The 24,727-nt window shown below is 37.9% G+C and overlaps 1 long non-coding RNA gene across 1 annotated transcript in view; it reads left to right on the forward strand.

Annotated features, from left to right (window-relative positions):
- Nucleotides 1-24,727, forward strand: part of LOC139770171 (uncharacterized) — an 83,819-nt gene that overhangs the window by 38,294 nt on the left and 20,798 nt on the right. Inside the window, exon 3 of the long non-coding RNA XR_011717678.1 lies at nt 22,672-22,748. This is a non-coding gene — a long non-coding RNA (uncharacterized lncRNA). The remainder of the gene's footprint in view (nt 1-22,671; nt 22,749-24,727) is intronic.

A 24,727-nucleotide genomic window follows, 5' to 3' on the forward strand; every position in this document is an offset into this window, starting at 1 on the left:
AAAATTCATGTGACTCGCACGGAACGTAACTTACGTACGGAAAAGAGACGGAGAGACAGAGAAAGAGAGAGACAGATAGAGAGAAGAGGGAAGGAGAAAAAGACAGCGGGCAAACTTAAATCAACACGCTCCAGGAGAGATAAGAAAAACGGGAGAGAGAGAGAGAGAAAGGCGAGTGGAAAGTTTCCCTGCGCGTCTTCCATCTTTTTCACTGAAATCAACTTTTTCGAGTTCGTTGCCGAGATGAAGGCGGCGTTATCGAGATGAACGAACGTACTATGAGGACAAATCCGAACGAGGGCAACTAAATTTGACTCTCTCCGTTGAATGATAAAATGTAAAACACACACACACACACATACACAGAAAAAGAAAGAAAAAAGAAACACTGGATAGCGAGATAGGTTCAGGTCCGGCAATAAGGTCATTCCGCTTCGGTTCATACCGATTGGTCCTCTATTCACTCCGATATTAACTGCTGAACCCATTTCTATTTTTCTCCCTCGCCCCGCCGCGCCGCGCTCTCGTCCTCGCCTGCACCCCCGCGATTCTCTCGTAACCTTTCATTCTTTCCTTTTCACCACGCCCGCCTGCGCGCCCCCGTCGACATACTGTCTATTCAAATCCACCGTCTACGCGGCACGTTTCCGCCAACCGTCGACGTGAGGGTGCGCGGCGCAATTTAAGGAATCAATTAAAGTCGTTTTCGCCTAGCGGCATCGGGACAATGTGTCCCGTTTTCTATTCGCCAACGCGAGCTAAATAACCGCGTTTGGTTTGATAACAAACAAGCGCGTATATATCTCTTCGTGGGGAATGCAATTGTACAACTTTCAATCCGAAATCACGACGAGTTGTGAAAAGATTAGGAATAGCTGCGAATTAAAACGTACCTGACGCAAATCGTTTTATTTCGTATCACACGTAAATAAAATATAAATATATTTGTTGTAAAAAATACATGGTTGAGATAGTATTTATACAATAATATATAATTAATAATATTTTATATTATATAACTTTATACATTGTTTACGATATTAATTATGTATATATACGCAATTCTCTCTTTCTTTCTTTCTTTCTCTCTCTGATTAGTTTCGATCAGATTCGGATAAAATGCTTTGAACATTTATATCGCGTGTCTATCTTCATTTTCGGGGCCAAGTTAGGAAAAGGGAATGGAAAAAAGACGACATAAAAATTTATTAACAAATTCAGGGCAAACGAGGTACGATCCATCTTTGTTGAATTTTGTAGAGATAAGCCGACGTGACAAAAAGAACACGACAGGGAGAATTTCTGTTTGGCGACATCGCCAGAATGAGAAAGAGAGTCTCAGAATATCTTTTAGCCCGGCCCATTTATGCCAAACCCATTTATGCAACCTGACAAAAAAAGGATCTTAAGAAATTTTGAGGGTTGCTCCTTTGCCATACGGTCGCGCGCGCACGTGCGCGCAACCTAGAAAAAATACGACCTGCGAAGAAAGATTGCTTTCTGATCTCTCGCCCATCCAAAGCGTCTTTTGCATCTTTTACCTTATTTGCAATGTCAGTGTTAAATCCCGACTACGCAGTTAAATAAAATTCAAGCAATCTCGTCTACTACGTCAATCATTTAATATTTAATCCACCCAGAATTTGCACAAATAGTGACTCTTTTCGCAAACTGTGCAATTTTAAAATGACTTTGAATGAGCGAATATTTTTTTCGCCGAGAACAACCTCAAATAAAAACATTTTCGATAGCAAAGTAAACGGTTATTAGCCAAATGAATAAATATGATATTTTATATATTTTATATATAATAACGGAGATGTAAAAATATATGTTGTTTCCCTTATAACAAAAAGCAACCACGAAGGTATAGATCCAATACTTGTTGATATAGATACGTTTTAATTAACAAATAAAAAAATCTAAATACAATATTAATATATAATTCTTATTTATATATAATTCTTCTTTAATAAAAAATTTTTCCATATAAAAGTATGACAAATAAAATGTACAAATGCTTAAGAATCAATCATACACCTAATTCAGTTAATTTGTAGAAAATTATCTAAAAACTTTGAAAATTGATCTATTATTTAAATATATGATAGTTTTGTAATTGTGATGTTGTGTAAAGCTACTATTTCTAAGTATATCATATATTTGTTGTAGTAAACATACAAAGAACGTGTTTTAATAAAAAAAATATATCATTCATAATCTGACCGCACGAAAACAAATTAAAATCAATGATTTATCGCCGAGATTTGATCAATAAAGTGTTCACATCTCCAATCTGAGAGTTTGTTTTGTCGCGTATCATATATCATATGGCCATTCAATCGAAATAATTCGGATAAAAGATACGCAACGAAGATTGATGGTCATCTTTACGGTAAGTAACTTGAATCCGCGGGTTCCGACAAGTTCCGCAAAAGTGAGAGGAAATCTACGAAAATAAGGCGCGAGCTTTTATTCTAAAAGTGCTTTAAAAGCTTTACTCTGTCATCTAAAAATATTAGGCTTACGTCTCTAAACATTCGAAATTAACTTTTCTCGCACGAACTCATTAGTCGCAATTAGTCAAAAATAAAGAACAGGAGCTTTTCTCTTTCTCTTTCTCTCTCTCTCTCAAATTTAATTGCAAAGCCCTCAAATGCTTTGTTCTATTTCAGCTCCAATAAAATAGTAATATAATATTCGAATATTTTTTAAACTTGTCGTACATGCATTACACTACTATAGCGATATCTTCCGAAATGTGTAGGTCGCAATGTATTTGTTGAATTGATATTATCCCAACATTTGCTGTGGGTTGAAAGATCCATTAGTATAATGAAGGCGTTGAAATTGCTCGCGGGATGGTGGCACAGCGTTTCGCCATGGATATAATTATAAAATCGTTGATTAACGAAGATCATTAATTATCGGGATTTAATTACTTGTTTCGGAAGTTTCCTATAGCTTTTACCTAACAAAGCAGTTTCATGGTTTCGGCAGAAACGCATCGTAATGCATTAGAACGCAATCGGTCGATCGTGCCTCGAATTTCAATAGCACAGTATTATTCGCGATTGTTGAAAATATTATTATGACTCTCCAGGAAACCATGCACGCTAAATCGCAAAAAATTTACAATACAATATTCTCAAATATAAATTTTTACATAAAATCTTGGATTCGCTGTTGGCATATCAATGTCGTTTATTATCATAGTTATGTTAACATGGAGAATAGTTTTTCTTTACACATGTATAATAACAAAATTATAAGTAAAATCAAATATTTTTTAAATTCGGACATCAGTACATAATTCTCTATAAATCTGATAGCAAGTTGATAGATTTATATGTGTAAAAATATCTTACCGATATTCTTACGTGCAAAGTACTTATTTCGATTGGAAGAAACGGGTCCGAGCTTAAAGTCGATGAAAGTTGGATTTAGCAAGCGTTAAGTAGAGCAATTGGTGACTCGGTAAGCGAGTCCAACGCGGTAACGCCACTTCGCGTATCCGAACTGCTACGGCCCGCGACCGAGTGCCCTCGAGATTTCCAGTAGTACAGCTCGGCCATCGATCGGACCTCCCAGCACTCGCGTATCCACTATTTTCGTGCTTTCGATGGGCGATCAATCGAGGGGGCTTCCCCTCGCTCCCAATGGAACCTCGCTAGGCATTTAAATATTTTATTGTAAACGTAACGGCGCGCGGCGGATCGACAACATTTCGTCCGTTCAACGAATTTCTAAGCGGCAGCTCGCTTTTTGTCGCTTATTAAATTATCCTAATTTGCGATATGGTTGAGATATAGCGTTTATATACCACGGGGCCACACTTTATCGTATGATTAGATTACGCGTATTTACCTAATCGATATTACTGCCCGGATGTATATAACCTGCTCGTTATAATACACAGGGACACAATAATATTTCGTTTTACGAGACAAAGTTTCGCGTTGTTTTAAGGATCTTTTCAATTTAAGATCCATCATGACAATTGAAACAGTTTGTATTATGTAGGGCAGCAAACTAATTAATGTTATTAAATAATGTTATTAAATAATTAAATATAGCAATTGATATTTGAGAGAAATGTGATAAACATGTACATTTAGAAATTTAATTTAAATTTAATCATATGTTAAATTAGATATAACACATATAACATTCGATTTGGTTGAATATAAACATTAACAACTCTACTACTTCATTAAAATTATTAACTTCAAGTCTTTTCTATTCAAGAAATATTAAATTCGTTACCTTTTTATACATTTATAATTAAAATGTAAATGTGTTAAAAATAAAAAAAATTGACTCGATTTATACCAACATTGTATGGCAAATGAAAACAAATAGAAGCCACTTTTTTAGACGCGCTTACCTTTCAGGATAGCGCATGTGGCTGCAAAACGTTTACGCAGAAATCTGATTGATCGAGCTAAATTACGGAAACCGAGTTACGCAACTGCAGCGAAGAGCATCCGTCGGTTTCGAGCCCATGTAATGATCTCACTTCGAATTTGCGGTTTACAGTCGCATTTTACCGAGTCGCAGTGACCGCAGGACATCAACTGCATCTCCGGAAAATATCGGGATTCAGCTCACACCGGGTGGACTAAAGGTTCTACATGTGTTTCACAAATATTATTTACGATTCGAATAATGATTTAAAAGAAAAAGTGACTTTCTAGTTTATACCGGATGAGCTAATTATTGTTTCGTAGATATATAGATATTATTCACGATTTGGATAATACTTTTCTTTTCCATTATTTCAATCAGTCTATTGTATTTTAACATGTTTATTCTCTTTTATTGTATCTGACAAGTTTCAAATTTTATAATTTTGTGTAATTCTATATAATTAATTTTCATTATGATTTCATTTCAATACCGTATATTCTCGATACGTTTATATTTTTGATATGATTTTGGATTAAAAACGAGGCAGAAATTTGTTATATATTTACTGACGCCCGTATCATTGTCGGATCTGAAGTGATATCCGCTGCAATTTAAAAGCTGCAGTTTAAAGTTCGCAAACTTGATTCAAACGTGGAAGAATTTGTGATTGAAGGGGAACATCACAAATTCGATATTGCGTGCACATATTGATAAATATATCTCCTACGACTTTGTACGTACAGTCCCCCTCGGAGTCTTCAATTTGCTATGCTACTTCAAGTCTGTGGCTTTCTCACGATTCGCAAATCCTCTGTGGGATTTTCCGGCTTCTATATCACTTCAGACCTACCTACTTTCTTACGTTGGTCAAATAATTTGTGGAAATCCCGGTGTTTTTCAAGAGAAAATATACAAGAAGAAAGATTTCATACTTATCAAACGAACTTTTATCAACCATTTTTTCAATATTCTCTTCTGTTTTTTTTATATCTCCTTTCATATATATTCTATTAATCGGAAGGTCTACATATATATACTATCTTTATCTTCAATAAAACTTGTATCATCTTTTGTGCGCATGCTTTTTGATTTACACGTTCATTTACAAGTTTCATATATGTATATTCCTACATTGTGGATTAATAAAAATGACGAGGTTTTCTACAGAGTAATATATTTAATTAATTATATTCTTCTATTTATTATAACTATTTTATTATCAATTTTTCGATTATTATTAATTTCTCGTATATATTACGTTTTAATCTGAATGCAATTTGTGTATCCAAAACATATATGATATTTTATCTATGTAGGTAGATTCTACATTTTATTTTAGTCATAAACTTTCTAAAACGCAGTAACATTTAACACTTGTGGGTGTCAACGTGATGTCCAAAGTTCCAACGGCGCGAAGAATTATCGCGGCCATTTCTAAGCGTTTATCCACTCGAAAACAGCTAGCGGACGCACGATCGGTCTAATTTATGGGCGGCAATGTGGCAACACATGGATTTCAAAGGGCGATCGTTTAACGCAGACTAACCGGCCCGGCCACGTAACGTAGGGCTTCGGTTTCGAATTGAAATGAAATGCACAAGAGCTCGGTTACATCCTTTCGCGTCGCTTGCAGGTACGTTTAAATTGGCGGGTTTATGCGACGACGACTGAATGAATTTCAGATAATCGCAGACAACGCCAGGACGGAAAATTCAGTCGTGTTCCGACAGCGGATTATAAATTGCGCCCGATCCTTCGGGATTGGCTAAGACAACACTTCGATTGTCTTAATTACTTCATCAGCTCGATTACTTTCAACGTCCCGTTACTCCACTACGAGTTACCTCGACTTGCCTCGTTATTTTTAATGATATCCTCTTCCTCTTTGGTATCTCAAAACTCGCACGGACGGAAAATACGAAAAGGGAAGTATTTGCTATTCTTATGCTCGTAATGAGAAGCACGATCATATATAATCGTGACATTATATTCGAAAACGGTATACATGCTAAAATCGCGCGTTCGCCGCGAATGAGTTGTCATGGCGACGCTCTCGTTTTAGACTTATACTACTGTTCATTGTATATACGCCGACCTCAGCGTTTATTATATTTATCCGTTGCGCGATCGCAAGGACTTTCCGATATTCCAATATCCCATCGGGATAATGAATAATTCATGAATGGCGTCAGATAATTGCTTGCATCTATTCATTACGATTTATTTATCCGACGTAAAATGTGTAATAGGAAACGGGAAGATTAAAATTATTGCTTGCTTGCCAGGGAGTCTTAGCGACACACACACTCTTTCTCTCTTTTTTTCTCTCTCTCTCTCTCTCCCTCCCTCCCTCCCTCCCCCCCCCTTTCTCTCCCTCCCTCCCTTTTTCTCCCTTTTGCCTGTGGAAATGAACGCAGTCGATCGAAAGCGCGCGAAGCACTATGGTGGAGTAAAGCATAATAGCCATTTCAATTTCATATCAATGCATCTAGATCGACGCGTCAGTAGCGTATATATTTGCGTCAATACTCAACGAGTATTGACAATGTGCAATAGTATCACGGAGACGAGGAATATCGGCCGTACTCAGCCGGAAATTAATGATCCACGCGGTAATTCCTTCAGTATTTCCGTAATGAATCCTTTTGTCAAATAGCGGTAATGGATGCTCGCCAAGAGTCCAACGGACGAGTAATCGCTTTTCCTATTTTAATCGTCCGTCCACACGCTCACGACAAACCGTAGATTTTACATTTGTACATTTTGCAGTAGACAGAAATATTACAGTGATTGCTGTCATCGAGAAATTACGTATTGTAATCTTTGCGAAACTATTAACATTAACGTTAGTTAACAATAGAGAATTGTGCATAACAATCAATCGTGCAATACGATCTATACCCTTAAACGCGAGTGATGCAGCGATAACGATTTTATGTCTATTTTTATGATATTGTCAGGATAAAAATCGGCGTTGGGGTTTTACGTAACTAAAATATTAGATGTAGCAAGATTCAAAAATACACACGTACAAATGTATTTCAATTAAATTTAAAAGATACCCTCCTCAGAATATTTAAATTTTGCTATTTAACGAACGCTTTCCTCCGTCTCATTTATTAACACTTTTATCGCTATTCGCGCGTAAAAGAAAGAAAGATTCGTTTATGTCATACAATTTGTATATCAGTGTTGAGGCTTTTTTCACGTCGCTCTCATTTATCTCAGAGTCATTTGTGGTCCCGCAGGAATCTTGACGAAAAGGGGTTTTTCGATGAAAAATTACTTGGCACCGATAAATTCATAAAGTCGACGAGTAGACGACGACAGGTCCGTTTCAAGCATGGTAAAGAAATAAGATTCATTCCGCTAATCCGATGAGGAAAGAGGCTGACATTGAATGAATTTTCTGATTAATACCCGGATTGTTATCCGGATTAATACCCGGAGTACCAATTATATACCAGACGCAGGAGTTTGCGGGAAAAGTGTAGCATATTTGCTGTGGTTAAAAAAAAGACCCAATGCGCGCTTCAGAATTACAATTCTAGACTATAGTCAGGTAACTCTCGACGAAATTTTAGAAGGCAATGTAGATAAACGTTAGAGCGTAATCTGATTTCACGGCTCTCTATTGTCTTAGCTGCGAGCGCGAGCTTATGAAAGCTTTCGGTACGCAACCACAGTCACGAGGCAATTAACCACGTTAAAGACAGTTTATGCAAACGGCCGGCCTACCTTTTCACGAAACACGTTCGAATTAAGTGGTGTTTCCTTTATTTCGCATTTCTGATATCACGTAAATTTAAATAACCATCAGATTTCCCTTGTGTCTTTGAACTTTGAAAACGAGCACTTTAATTAAACAAGGCACAAGCGTGGTAAAGAAATAATATTCGAACGACGCATACTTTTTTAGGTATAAGCAAGCGAATAAATTTTCGTACGATAGTTTATTGCTGCCATGACAATAAACGAATTGCGAAGGCGAATAACGCGCGTTACTAAATACCCTGACTTTTAGAGCTCTAGAAATATAACGATTGGTCAGACTTCTTTTTATCCTTCAGCTGTCTTCCGGTGATCTATCTTTGGTGGCCGTATTCTCAAGCGCTCGAACAACTTTTTCTCCAAAACAGTTATCGGGTTTTACACCGAGTAGAAAAGCGCGAAAACGAGAAGAACGAGACCCGCGCGTGAGAAATTTCTATGAAGACATTCTTCTCGGTTCACCAGACGCGCGATTCGAATTTTCATCTGAAATCGTTCGGAATATTCGACATCTGCTCGCGATTATATAATCTTTCTCGCAGTCTCTCTATTTTTCCTCTCGAAACTTGTCATTTTGTAAAAATATTTGTATATATATTTTTCTTAGTAAAAATAATTCCGATAATACATCACTTTGCTTTCTAAATCGCGTCGCTGTATCGAAATCGCTAATATTTTTTATCTCGTACTTTTTTATATCGCGTTAGTGAAAAACTGTGTAAAGGCAAACGATATTCATTGATAACTTTGCGATACGCTTCTACGGTAGCGAGTGGAATTATCGACCGACATAAGTGGTGCCGAGGCTGAAAGGCTATTACACGATGATACGTTCCAAAAAGGAGGTCACCGAAGCAACAAATTAAGTCGTAACAAAGACCGTTGTAATGGAACACCGTTTTGCATTTAATGAAAATAATGCAACTGCAAACAACGAAACACGTGGAACGCACGAAATATATATACGTAATGATATTCAGTTGCTCGTATCTACCTCGTCGGCGAGTAAATTGGAAATTGTTCCGACATGATTACCAAAACGATAAGAAGATTAAAGGGTTAAATTACCGCGTTTGAACCAGTTTTGGATAAAAAGTACTCGACGACACGTAAAAAGTTATTATTTTGTGCGCAGCGACTATTAGAGATTATTCTGCAATGCAGTTGAACCCCGCGTTTCATTACAGATTCATATTTATCATCTACAAGATTACAAAGATTTTTTTTACTTTTATCCTGCTGTAAATAATTTCATTAATGACACGGACAGAATCTGTTGCAATCATATTAACTTTAGCACAAAAAAAGCTTTCTTCACCTAACCATAGTTACAGAATTACTGCACTCACAGCTTCCTTTATATCAAAATTTAATTAATAAATTACATAAAAAATGTAATTCGTTTCGTTTTAAATTAAATTAAATACGAGAGAATTATGATTGCTGTGATTCTAAAATTATGATTAGGGAAAGGTTCATATGCTAAAGTTAAATATCATCGTGCGCGCCCTTTGTACACATTTTTATGTATTTTATTAATTAAAACTTAATCACATTTTTCAATACTTGGCAAAATGCTAAAAGCGACCAGAGATTTAATTATTAAACAGAGCGGCGCGGGCGCGCCGATAAGTTCAGATAAGGATGAAGTATCAAACCGCAAATACCGCCATTCCAAGATCCAACGTGGAATGTAAAGGATTTACTATGCGTGAAGTATTCACCGCCGAGAAACTTATTAAACAGGAAGATTCGCATTTCGCGGATACTTTTATAAAAGAGATATCCCGACATGCCGATCGATCGGTCAGGCAACGCGAAGTTTCGCGTATGAAGAATGTGGAAATAATCGCCTGTGAAATCACCCGAAAAAATATATATGAAAACGAAATGGCGACCGTTCTCTCTCTTCCATACCCCCCTCGCTCTCCCGCCCTAGTCCTTCCGCCACTCTTCTCTCTACCAACACGAGATTATCGGGCGCACAATCGATCAGCACCACCGTCCCTTCTAATATAACGGACGCGTACAAAAAGTATCTGAATGTAAATATGTATACAGATGTACACCCTGTCCCGATATAAAGAGAGATATTCTTGACAAAAAAAACCGGCACTTTTTGTAATTTCGACATTTCCCCGTTTCCGTCATCGAGCCTTCCCCAATTTGTACGGACGAGCCAGTGAATTGAAAATGTTCATTCGCGCCGATTAAATTCCTAATCTGCGGACGCGCAGTTATATCATGTCGGGATAAAATTGCTTCCGGCAATCATCTCGATGTACCGGATCCCTCTCTCCTTCTCCCCTCTCCTCCCCGCTCCCGTTTCGGGGAAGTTACAACGCAGTTCGGAAGCATCACAGCGCGCAACGATGTATCGTGCGTTAATGTGTGCCGATGGAAATCAAGCTTGACGATGCACATGCTCGAGATTCACTGACAAGCGAATCAAACATCCTGTAATGGAATCAGCGCCTAATCACACGCGCTCTCCCCGCCGGCCGGGCCGACCATCTGCGAAATTCGCCGTTGTTTGAGCGGATTGGAGCCGATCGAACGTTTTCTCTAGAAACGCGTTTCCCATCTCGGTCCGCGATACATTGTACTGTTTCGCGATTCCGCCCTCTGCCTCTCCCCATTCAATCGGACCGTTCGTTCGAACTAGAAACCCGACGCACGGTTTCGATCCTCTTCCAAGGCACGGATCGCATTTACCGAATGTCAATCACGAGTGTCTTCCATTTAGTTTTTACACGCGAGAATTCGGGAACCGCAAGAAGAACCGTGAATTCGTTTCCTTCGCGATGATATAAAACGCGATATTGAAAATTGAAATCTACGTTGACTAATTCCTCGTTCATTTTTTGTCGGCATTTTGAGATGAATAACCAAAACGTGTGGACTTTTAATTTACATATAGGTATATACATATATATAATAAAATAGAGTTATAGAATTCAATTTTTTTTATTTAATTGTGCAAACGTGCTTGCAAAACCGAATGTTCAATAACTATGAAAAATACATAAAGTGGATTTTTATAGATTTCTATTATACACAAGAATTATGAATTTTACTCACACTGTATTTCTGAACGCTTCAGTTTCAAAGAAGTGAATCTACTAAAACTGTTACATCATTGTTAAAAACTTTCAACTGCAAACTTAATTGGATGCTTGTAAAATAAATGTTCTTACTTTAATTTCCGCTTACAGCTTTCTCTACTGCGACGGAACAGCTGGAATTGTAAGAAATTTTAGACGTTACCATCCTTCAAAAGAAATCGATTCGTAAAACATGAAGGTTAAATTGTCCAAAGTTAGGTCTGGGAGTCGTAAGATGAAAAATATCCCATCTGTGTAACGTTGTAACGTCAAATTGATGAAATCCGAGAATGTTGGATTATTGAAATTCAGAAGCGTTGGATTTACGACGTTCGAAAAGTGTGTTGAATAAAGCTCTGCCGAGCACTCTATCGAGATATGCATATATTAAGAATTTAAAAATGTATTTGGATAATCACGGATTATAATGAAAAAGGTTAATATACAAAACAAAGGGCACACTAGCAACCTTGCGGATAATCAATAATGCGAATATCAATAATGCATTACTGGGCTATTAAATATTTCATCTGCGTAACTTTCCTTTTTGTTGACTCGCGTCAAAATTTATCCGTGAGAGAGGCAGGATCAACCCTCAGCTCTTATTTACAAAGCTTAACGTTCGGGACATCAATTTCCCCAACACGCGTGTCCTAAAAACGTTCGAAAGCGGATCCACGAAAATACCGGAAAGAACGGGTTCGAAACGGGAGGTTGAGGGAGGAGAACAAAAAGTGTATAAACTTTAACGTCAGGCGGAATATCGCGACCGTAGCAGGTGTAGCAAAACCGAGAGTAGCACCGGGGATGAAATATGTCCGTATTGTGTTTCAGGAATATAGCGAGCAACGCAGTAACAAAGAGATGTGTGTTAACGCATAGCGACAAAGCACCTATTATGCTCCAAGATTCAGAAAATATCTCGGAATATCGTTAAATAACTTTCGAGTATTTATCTTCCTTAAGAATTTTTGTTCTTGGAAAAGTTTTTAAAGCAAAATTACCTGCATCTATAGGAGATTATATCGATACACTCGCCATTTATTTATCGTAAAAAAAGAAGTATGTTAAACAAATCGTTTTGAAACGATTGAGTATCTTTCGGGCTTGCTGAATTTACTATAGTAGATTTATTTGACGAAATTTTGGGGGAGAGGCGATATTATCAGAGAGTCACGTATTGATAAATTAAATGATATAAAATAAATTAATAATGAAGCAAAATTTAATCGCTTCTTGTAAATTGAGAGAAATGATTTATAGTTTGACCTTTAGCATGTCATATATTGTATAGTCAAGAGAGTTATGAGTCCGCGCTGTGTATCGCTATTAAAGCGGAGCAGATGCTTTTAATCTGCAATAAAAACAAATCGTTCTCATCCTTGTGTGCACATCTAGTTATTTTAAAAAACTGCCTGTTCGTGTTTTAAACTATATCAGAACAACTAACTTTATTTATCGTGCAGTGCTATAAAAGCAGCAAAATCGCAACAAACTAAAAAATAGTGATGTCCGAAATTGGTATCTTCACTTTCTGGATGCTAAATACATTTTTCATTAAACGTACTAGCTTGCCTGAAATTAATTTACGTTATACACTCGTTCATTGATTTGCATAGGCTATTAAACTATTATAGCAAGCGCTATAACTTAAAATCTTATCAATTCTTCTATGAACAGATAATTTAGAGAGGAACAAGTTTTTCAGAAATAATACAAGAAATTCGCAATATTAACAATGTATTAAAAAATTAACATAATTTATAATATAGCATTTAAGTTACAATATTATACTTAATTAAAATATTAGTTAAAAAGAGGAAAAGAGAATCATATATAAATGTCGTTTTTCTTGAAAAATTAAATCGCATTATTCTGACGTTAAAATCCATATCATTAATTATGCTTACATATATCACGGGGTTGACCCCATTTTATTATCTCAATATCCACGTAATGTGAAGTGTGTATGTCGTTATTTGTTATAATTTCAAAGTGTCTACCTTTATTTTATTACCATATTTGTTTCGCAATATAAAGTTCTACGTATCACATGTTAAAATATCACAAATGCATTAAAAATGAAAAACTTTCCGTCGAATAGATACGTTCTCGAGATTAAACGTGTATTTTTTCCTCGTTTCTTATTTGATCATTCCTATTTCATTCATTCATTGGCGAATTCATCATAGGAAAAATCAATTTCCTCCCATAAATTGCTACGGGAAGAAAGTGGGGCGCGAGCAAAATAAAAATAAAAATCGATATTTAAATATTTGTGGATGTTTTATTATTTTACTTTACGGTACTCAGCGTTGCCGTTTCATTTTAATTTGCGCTTCAATGAAAGACGATAGGAGTGCAATTAAATATCGATTACTTCTACGACCTCAACAGAAGCAGCACGAGCTTATTGAATATTCTCTCTTAAAACACGGTCGAAATATATATACTTATTCCAAAATCTCCAGTATACATTTTTCAAGTAGAAAAGATATGGGAAGGGGGGGGGGAATATTATTGCTTCCGACGATAGTATTTTGAGAGAAGATCTCGACTGTGTTCAATAGCTTTTACGGTACAGAGGGAAAACGAAAATCATTTTAAAACGGAGAGGAAGCTGACACATTCGGCCTGAAGTATTGCGAGTACCTCTCCCGATATAGCCCGAGCGGTTCCGCGCTCAGCAATTCAGGAAACGTCCGTGCCGCGTATCTCTGCGTGAATCCACAAAACCGAGTGCTTTACGGCGATATTCAAATTTCATTGATACCCAAAATCTACGGGGTTCCGAGGTATTCGGGACGCGAAAATTCTAAATATGCAGCGACGGCGTTCTTGGCCTCAGTTTCTGCGACTCGGCCACTATACAGCGTCGTAATTGTTCTTCAAGAAGACGGATATTCTAACAACGCGGAAAACTTCAACTATTCCGTGACAACATCGCGATCTCGGGGACAATCCATAAATCCGGATGTTAACGTCTCGGTAATCTGCGCGAGACGTAGGTAAATCGCAGGGAATGTTATGCAAAACTTGCGCCGCCTTCGCGACTAACAACATCATTCTGGGGTAAATTTGGCGAGTATATAAACACACGGCGCGCAACACACTTCCAATTATCGTCTTGTAACTTGTAACGGAGTAGGTATCTCATGCGGGAAGCTCGCGCACAGGTCTTAGCGAGGGATGCGAGCATATTGAATACGCTGCGCCGCGGGGAATAAAACTTTACGAGTCGCTCCGCACACGTCAGCCACAAACCTATTGATCGGTTCATTCAATCGGAATTTACGAAACACAGAGCAAAACGCACGACAAGAGCGAGCGCCGAAGTTGAATTTTCGATATTTTACATGTGGCTGGAGACGTAGAAAATGCTCTTCCGCATATCTCTTTTTGCTACAAAGTGACTTTAATGACTTGTGATCTTTATTCAGATTTATCGAAATAAACGGGATATATTAGGCGGTATTACACAATTTTTGTCTACTTTATCTTTGCATTATTATATAGAAAATATCAGACAGAGCAGACCGCGTGTATTCAAGCTTTGTCCTTTATAGATTTTGCAACACAATAACGCTAATATAAATGAAACAAATTAGTTAAAAACAAAATAAATTTTTTCGCGTCAACCACCGGACAAAGGCCCGTCTTATTTCAAGACTGTCTTAAGTAATGTCTTAAGATGCTAATACGGCTCTGTGATTGGTTCATAACATCTTAAGATCGTACTTAAGACGGTCTTAAATATGAGATCCGACTATTAATACCGGCCAAAATCGCGATGAACGAGTGGCACTTTGTCTAAATACAAGAACCGCGTGTTTGCGCGTGCAAGTCGTAAATAATGCCGCAACGGGGGTGAGACAAGAGTTCCTTAAGCACAGTATTACGTGCAGTAAATACATGGCGCGCGCGCTCGGCATGGCATTTGCTATAATACGCGAAATACGCGTGTTCACACACCCTGGAGGAGGAGGAGGAGGAGAGAGAGAGAGAGAGAGAGGGAGAGAGAAGGAGGAGAGGCGGGCACAAAGACACACAGAGGATACATGCACACGGATACTTTCTGGGTCATCCTCTCTATTATCAAAGAATCCCAGGCCTGCCCGTGATACGCGGAAAATGAACGTAACCTGGCGCTAAGGGGGTAAAGAATTTAACTCTTGTGGCGTCGAAGCTCCGTAAATAGTTAAAAATGCACGCACGTCGCTTTTAACAGGGAACCGAGACAGCGGATCGGTCGAATATTACATAAAGCTATAAGAAAAAGACGCTAAACATATGCGAAACAGTCAGTAAGCAGAGAATAAGATTTAAGGCAATCACATGACAGACGAGCTTATACTGCCAATAATTTTTCGCCATAAAATAAAATGCAACTCACTTATTGTTAGATAACACCATATTTCGACGATGATATCGGAAAAAATCAAATACAACAGCAGCGATAATTATTTTTTGCAAATAATCTCCAAGCTATTTTCTGGTTGCAGCGCAAAATGCGAGATATTCTGTCAATTAAATTTCGAATAATCATTGACTCGACTACCAGCTTTTCCTCTGGGACCATTCGCGAAATTTTATCGCACTAATATAAATACTAAATAAAAGAGAGAGAGAGAGAGAGAGAGAGAGAGAGAGAGAGAGAGAGAGAGAGAGAGAGGGAGAGAAAGGGGAGATGAAAAAGAGAGACAAAAATAGATAGAATTCGATTTCCCCTAGCGTGCAGCTCGTTAATTCGCAAACGCCGCGATACGGGATGCATCCATGCTCGTGAAGCGGAATCAAACAAATTCGTTCCGGTTTTTTAAGTCCTCGCTAAAGGGTACATTTTACTTTGCTACATACAGAAGATCACCGGAGCAAGAAGGAAAGCGAAGAGACCGGGGACTGTCGATACGACTTATCCCCCCAATCTTTCTCAAACTGATTGTGAAGGGCACATCGGCCCGCGGGGACTGCGAGCAGCGTGCAGCAGTAGCCGAGAGGGAAGAAAAATGCAAAATGGAGAAGATCCGTTCTCTTTATTTTCGTCGTTTATCTCGACGCTTTACGCGAAGGAAAACGAAGCGAAAACATTAGCGCCTTTTGCTTTGCGGAAGATTTCTATATGAAAAATATTCTACGTTGAGTTTTAACAATAAGAAAAAACGGACTTACACATGGAAGTGCTTCTTCTTCCCAGCAATAGAAGTTTCTTCCCAACAACAGAAACAAATTTAGAATTTTACTCTTCTAAATTGTATTAAAGTACATTATAACAATTTACATTTTTATTAATCCGCGCAAATAAATGCTATATTATTATCGTCTGATCTATTATTTCAGTCAAAGAGAACAAAACAATCAATCTTCAATCTTGAATTTTTTGTAGTCAGTACCTAATGGCTGCATTAGGTTAATTGTTTTTGCAATTTACACAATTTTTAATTGCAATCTTATTTTAATTACTTTGGTTTATTAATTTAATTTATATCTTTCCGTGCGCGCGTATGCTTCCATCCCGATGCTACGTACTCGATACTTAAATCGTTACTAATTACAAAGACTTGTAACAATAGCAATTATAACAATAGCAAAAACAAGAAAACGTAGATAAATTATATCATAGTCTCCAAGTTGATGCCTTTGATTATAAATAATCGATAAATACGTGCCTCGGCTTGAGTTTTGACCCGGACTGACACGTATCTGCGCCCGTTATTAATTGACCAAACTCCAGCAGAATAATTAACGATAAAAAGGTTGAGTCTCATTATGTATGAGATGCACGTTGATGCATTCCATCGTTCGATAAACTCTCATGCACCACGACATTCCGCTTTTCTATGCCACGTGCGAAAAAAAAATAATGGCGGAAACCAACAAATCGATCAGCGATAATTGTGAAACATTAATTAGTCGATATCACGGATGAGCGGCTATCTGATTGTGTGGCTACGAAAACATAGCGATATTTCACGTTAGTAACCGGAAAAATATTTACGCAACGCACTAAAGGTTTTTACCTCTATCTATCTATCTCATCATTGGCCGTCAATTTATACGTGGCTTCGTATAATTAATAAAACTCGGGAGTAAACAAAGATAAACAAACCGATAAATTAATTAAACTTGAGGTTATTAGTAATGTTGTGTAAAAAAACCCGATGGCCGGTATAGCGTATTTCGCGCAAAGTAATTGATATTCTATTTTGCAGTCTTCTTTCAATCCCTTCCGGGTGAATTCCCTTACAGGAATTCGGACCGATGCACTTTCGATGCTACATAAATATGTACGTTACAAAGGCACCGACCAGACGCGTCCCTATTATCGACTCCTGTGACACTATAACCGCCGATAGCGTCTTTTTCGAGAGAGACGCTATCATCAACAGCGCCTCGCAAGCTCCATTATACAGAAGCACCGTGCTCCATCGTGCGATATAATTACATCAACTGTAAGGTAATGTCAGTACGGTCAAACGTCCAGCGGCATTTCTAAAATTGGACGGCGACGCAATTTCTAAGTGCGCATCAACAACAAGACACACACATACACATACACTTGCCTTCGATTATATCAAAGGAAGCTAAACTAAAAAAAATATGAAAGAGATGCAAATATATCTATACGTATATATTTCTATACCTTAGAGGTAAAGCATCTCTATTATTATAAATCTAAAGAAAACAGGGTTTATTATTTCAATCTACGACTTTTTCTAAATTTGTATCTTAGGAACTAGTAATAATGGACACATAAGACCCTTTATCATTATACAATTTAAACTCCATAGTATATTAGAAAAAGTAAATTAATTTCGTTTTGACAAAAACTCGAAGTACGAATGGACATAAGACCCTTTATCATTATACAATTTAAACTCCTAGTATATTAGAAAAAGTAAATTAACTTCGTTTTTACAAAAACTGGAAGTACGATTCTTTACCTCTAAGATATACAGATTTATATGCATACATCAAATGTTTATTTTCGCATTGTTTAAAAATGAATGATGTGCAAGCGGCACGCACGAGAACACTATTAATAACGGTGAAATATCGTATTTTTATCGTAATATTTTTCTCCTTCCTTGAGACTTTATTGCTGTTCGATACGCGGTGTCTTTAGGCGCGGATCCGTGCTATCGATTTTCCAGCTGCGTGGTCCAGCTTCCTTGGAATCAACGATGGCAGTCGGACGCGCGTTTCGTTCGGCTTCATGAGTAATTTAACCACGGAGATTCAATTGATCCTCTCCTGATGCCGGTGTGTAAGGTCGCAGTGAGAGATAACGATGGATGAGCCACACGACGCCCAGATAAGTGGCTTATTAATTAAAGTCGGATTATATTACCGGCCGAAGCGACGACAAGCTTAGTAGATTGAGTATGAATGCAAGCTTTCGTAACATTCAAGCTCAGCCTCCTACGCGGGAGGCACGCTACGTATGTTGTCATATCGGTGGGCGTGAGTTCTTATCATATTATCATTATCGTTCCCTGTTTGAATATCGCTTCGGCAAACGCAGCGGTGCCGCGTACCCCAGAAGAGACAATAGAACCGTATTCTCCCCTCCATTCAATTAATTTCAAGTAAACTGTAATGAAAATTTTAGACAATGAAACGTTACTGTGAAAAGATATGCATTTTTTAAATTTGAAAAAGCGTGATAAATTCTGGATGTTCCTATTGCGAAAAGATCGACTTAAAATTCAGAATACTTAACGTAAAAATTTCATATTAAGATTCCGTTCGTTTCGGAATATTTTGCGGATGTCAGTAAATTTGCTGGGTTAAAAGCGTTATTCTTAAGGAGACACACGGAGGGAAACGGTCGGATCGCGTGACGCGAGGATAAATCGAGGAAAAAGGAAAAAACAGAGGATTGTAGCTTGTTATTTGCGATTATGATTTTCGGTTGCTCGCCGTGCGTGTCCGCTCAGTATGAGAGGCACTTTTAATGAAGCGCGGCGCGACGGCGACCCTAATGCATCCCGAATTATTGTGCCCGATTACTCACGGCACTGACGTAGTCGCGAGCTTTCAACCGAATTACGTAACATACATATTTTACTTCCGCCTCGGATATACGATTTCGTAATGTATATATCTTTCCCTTCTCGCCTTCCGATCGCGCCTGTGCACGTACGATACGTACGCGTACGTGGCTGAAAAATAAAACTGTAACCTTTCCGCCACGAATTTCCACAAACTTCCGCGACGATCCGGGGCCCCGTCTCGCCGCACTTGTCGATCCGGGTATTTTACGTTTGCTTCGCGCGGCCTTCGATATTGCATCGAAATTTTCAGGACTTCTTCATTCGCATTCGAGGCTTCCGCCCTGCGGTTTGTCGTCGTCGGACTATTTCCTCGGTTATGTGCCCTTTAAGCATCGGAAGCACGTAATGCCACCGGTCGCCCCTCGTTCACATTAATAAAAATATGCTTAAGAAAATATGCTCGAGTCTATGCTGAGAAGCAAGGGCGGGAGAGAAGAACAAAATTGGAACAGAATTACAGAAAAGATAAAAAAAAAAGGAAGGAGTGCAAGGTGACATTCGTATGCTGAGAACGGTATCGTTTTGCATACACGAACGTGACCGCGTCGTTAATGATTGCCATTTTCTTTCTGGAAGTATCGTTGCGGTGCATGGCGAGCTGTTAATCAATTTCGACTCCATAACACTCACATCCCAGGTTATACGAGAACGTGAGCGCCATTCTTGCGCAATGACATTAAGTCACATAGCAATATGTTTTCCATGTTACGTGTTATTTCGTCTTCTTTTTTTATATAATAATGATCTTCTCATAAATATGGTGATCTTATGAATAATAAAGGTATTTTTTATATATAAGGGTCGACCAAAGGAAACACAAATTAGCTGTTTGAATAAAATATGAGATAAATTCAGATAAATTTAGCTTTACCAAGAATATGTGCACGGTAATTTAATATGTATTAATTGGTAATGTTATATATACAGTCGCCCCTAACATTTAGGCAGGTATCCCATCTCCAGTGACATTACTATTCATGACGCAGTAACAAGTCTATATTTCACTTGGACGACCCTTATGTAAACAGTAATATTAGGTATTAGGTCGTATAACAATATATTTATCATGTTTACGCATGTTACTATCGTATATAGATTACAGATAATAGTGTTTAGCGTGGCGTATTTCAGGTCACGCAATTTTCGGTCAATCTAAGGAAATATTTATGAGAGAAGGAACTGCGTGTCACGTAACCATTTCCCTATAGTGGTTGAACCGTTCCCTTGGTCCTTGAACGGAATTCGCTTTTATTTGAAAATCAATCTACTTGCAGATGCGGAAAATTGAAAACAATCTTGCGTCGCTCCTTCATTTCCCTCAACACATTCCCCTCAATCGTTCCGTCGTCGAGAGCAGCCGTATACTTTTTTATTTGCTATTATTCCGAAACGTTCACGGCGAAGCTCTACGAAGGAGTCAACGTACATAATTGAAGCTTAATAAACGTTGCACGAGGATATAATTGAATATTATCAATACGTTTAAAAATATCAATGTTTCCATTTGACATTATCATCTACTTAATGAATGAACGGCATTTCTGGCTGTGCGATTGATTCGCTAAATATATTCGCGATACATTCGGCGCAAAAATTTGGGTCGCCCGGTCGATTTATAGAAGGAAGGGCGCTTTTCAGCGGTAGATTCGGATTTGTGGGAGTCAGCGCGCGATAATTCGCACGTTAAAAGAAATCGCGTCGACGCTCGAGAGGAGAAGAAATATTCTACGATAGAATAAGGAAAGAAAAAAAAATTCGCGCGAGTATAGCGCAATAAATTCCGTAACTTAGCACGAGATTGTCCATTCTCGCGGGGGAAGCGCGGTAAACGGAACGTGTACAGCAGAGTTTGAGAGGCTTTCCTTTCTTCTCCATTTCTTTTCTCTCCTTTTTTTTTTCAAAACGTCCTAGTTTCTACGTATAATATTTATAGCGATATAAAGCAGCGCGGCGTACAAGTTTCGGAGCCAAATCGAGCACAAACTCGACTCTCGAACTGCTTCTTATCCAACTGTAACTTTTGCTCGCGAACCTCACTGCCCTTCCATCGAGGAACCCTCTACTCCGTTCCTCTCTTATCCCCCCTCCCTTTTATCTAGAGTGTACGTTCGCCTTTTCGCCTGATGTCCCTTCATTGAATTTCTCGGCCCGAGAAGATCGAGGTGTTTGAACTTTCACACCACGTAAGCGATCTGGTACAAAAGTTTATTTGTAAACTCAGCCGCCTATCGAAAACCACTTTCAGTCTTTCGGTATAATCCTTAGACGAACGATCGGGGGCGCGTCAAGCTTAAAAACACACTCTGTATACAGAGCAGTAAATTTACGTTGAGAGAAAGATAGGTGCTTATTTCAGGGGTTTCCCAAGCGCCTGATTTATCTGAGTAACTTGGATATAAGAATATACGTTGCATTACTTCCCGCGGGAGAACAGGTGTTGAGAATAATTTCACCCCTGGCCGATTTTCTCGTTCCGGCAACCGCCCATTCTTTTTACTCGTACGTCGCGCGAAAATGCAGTACGGAGAGACATGCCAAATAGACGTTGAGCAAGGAAAGCTTCTGGATAAGTTTACCATGCTACGTTTTACGAATTTACTCCGCACCGCGCAGAAATTGCATCCACATTGAGGAAAGGAGGAGGCTAAATCCCTCGGAAATCTCTTGTCTCTCGCAGATATGAGAAAATATTAAAATATTTTGGACAAGGCTACGCGCGCGTAGCGTTCGAACGCTACGAGGTAATTCGAACTCGCGGACGCTAACTTAATCCGAGATCCACGAGATTTTTAAAAACCGTGCGATCAATATATCACGTCTCATGTCGAATTGTCGAGCAGCCCGCCGCCGTCATTTTTCACCTCTTGCAAAAGCGACGGGCACGTGAATGTAAATCGCTTTCGTCACATTTACCATCGGTATCTCTTCGCGTTCGCGCCGTCGAGCGATCTTCTCGCACACAGCGAAGAAAAAGAAGAAAAAAGAAAACGTCCCCCGATAAGAATGTCGATGCTTGTAAAATACAGTCGCCGATTGAGACTCGCTGAACCTGTCAAGAAAACCTCCTGAAAAATATAGAATATTTTCCATACCGACTTATTTGGATATACCGTCTCTTATCCACTCTGGTCGTTTTTTTCCGGCAAATTTGAGAGGTATCATTATAGCGTGATGTCGTCCAAACACGAACACCTGGATATCTAAATGATTAAAATTGTTCCTTGAAGACTTTATCGCTCATTCGGCTCATGTTTTGACTTTATCACCAATTAAACTAAGCTATCATTAACGTGATCAACATTGACCAATTCGGTCTTTTTTTTTTGTTACAGCGTGATGCCTGTCTGGATAAAGTTTATCAGTATTGAACAACGTGACCATCTTCGATGGACTTCGTAAAGTTTAGAATGTAAGTAATGTTTCATGAAATGTTTTCTCTTCTTTGTATGTGGATTTTTACGAGTAGTTACGAGAGTTGTGTATGTTGATTAACAATAAAATCAGCAATCTCCATATAGAGTGTATAAGTAAATTCGAAAAATGTTACCGAAAAATTTGAGGCGACAACAGAATCTCACCAAGAATATATTTTATATTCACTTATATTATAAATATAAATTAAAAATTTAATAATAAATTAAACATTGCTTCTCTATTACAAGTAAAAATAAATTTATCGTATTTTTGCAATTATTATAATCTGTAGCTAGACTTGTAATTCATTAATGGATTTATCGACCTTATTTAAATTTTTGAATCTGTTTAAACAGTAATCGTCTCTAAATTAATTACGATAAAAAAGTGAAGTAATTTGCATAAATTAAATTTCTAAAATAAAATAAAATAAGGTTTTATTGCACGCTGGAATGACAATTGATTTTGGTTTTTTAGATTTTTATATACATTTAGAAATTTCATCATAAAATATTTAATATTTGACATTTAAAAGATGCATAAAGAGTAATAAGATTATATAAATATAAACGAATCTATTGTGTTAAAATTAAACTATGGATTTTGAGAAAGTCTGCATAGATTTACATATGAGACTCTCAGAAGCAAAAAAAAATATTTTTTTTAAACGTCAAATATTAAATATTTTATAATTAAATTTTTAAATATGTGTAAAATTTTGTGAAAAACCAAAATCAGAGAGAGTTTTCATTCCAGCAATAAAACTTTATTTTATTGTATTTCAGAAACTTGATATATTCTTCAGAAGCCAATATATATATAATCAACTTCATTTTTGATAAATTTCTTAATCTTATATACCAGAACACATATAATTAATATATAATTTCATTAATTTTCTCTATACTTTATTTTTGTGCCGTTATTCATTTTGCTTCTGAAAGCCAATCTTAATTAATATCCGTCCATATAATTGTCATTTCCCGATATTCTGCAGTGATAAGTACCTTAACGTAACTTTATCTTGTTCGATTCGGCTGTCGTCTTTTCACAACGATATCTAGCAGCGACGTATGCTATCAACTCGCTTGGTAAAGCAAACGAAAATGTGATTTTGGTATACTCGACGGCTACGGGCGGTAAATCACGTATCGTGGTTGTCGATGTGCTTCCTCCGCTTCTGCCTAATCTAATCTACATGTTTGCTCGATAGTCTCACGCACGCGTACCCTCTCGTCACATTTTCACCATCATTTCGTCACGTGCTTTTCACTGCGACAAAACTACGGCGACTTCCAAAGGTGATAATACCTTTCATCTAAGTTTGCCGTCGCGAACCGCTCTATATTTCTCGGGTTTCCGCATTCTCCCTATGAAACTCGTAAGAGAAAGTTTTTGCAGTCATTTTGCGTCTTATCGAAAGCAAGAATGGCGAAACGTCATTCCGCCCAATACGAGACTTTTTATTTTTTCACTGACATTTTCGCGACCACGACGAGCCGACGGCGACGGTCGCGTCGCGTAGCAGCCTCTAAAAAGTTAAAGAGAAGTTTTAAGCGGTGCTTTCGCCCGTTTCGCCGCCCTCGTGCCCGACATGCTGCGATCACTAATTTTTACAAGTCTCTCCCGCAAAGAAATAAAGTTGAACGACTTTAATTAGCTGTTTGTATAATGCCGCAGTGAGATAACAAGGCGACACGATGAGCTGATAGAACTATAATTATAAAAGAATCTTTTAAGAGATAAACGCGAGGGACGAGCTTAATACCTTACGACATAGTAAATTCGATTATCGTTACTCCTTTTTCCGTCCTTTTCACCGTGAATAACGAGAATGGTTTTTTGTTCTTCTATGAATTCTTCAAACGATACGTGCCGAAAGGGAGAGCACGTGGGAGGATAAAATTTATATCGCGACACGAGCAGCGATGCAGGATGTAAAGTACAGGTTTACATGCTGGTCTCGCTACTAAT

Source organism: Temnothorax nylanderi, unplaced genomic scaffold, assembly GCF_030848795.1.
Source record: "Temnothorax nylanderi isolate EJ_2023f unplaced genomic scaffold, tnyl_v1.0 TNYL_tig0027_pilon, whole genome shotgun sequence".
NCBI classification, from domain to species: domain Eukaryota; kingdom Metazoa; phylum Arthropoda; class Insecta; order Hymenoptera; family Formicidae; genus Temnothorax; species Temnothorax nylanderi.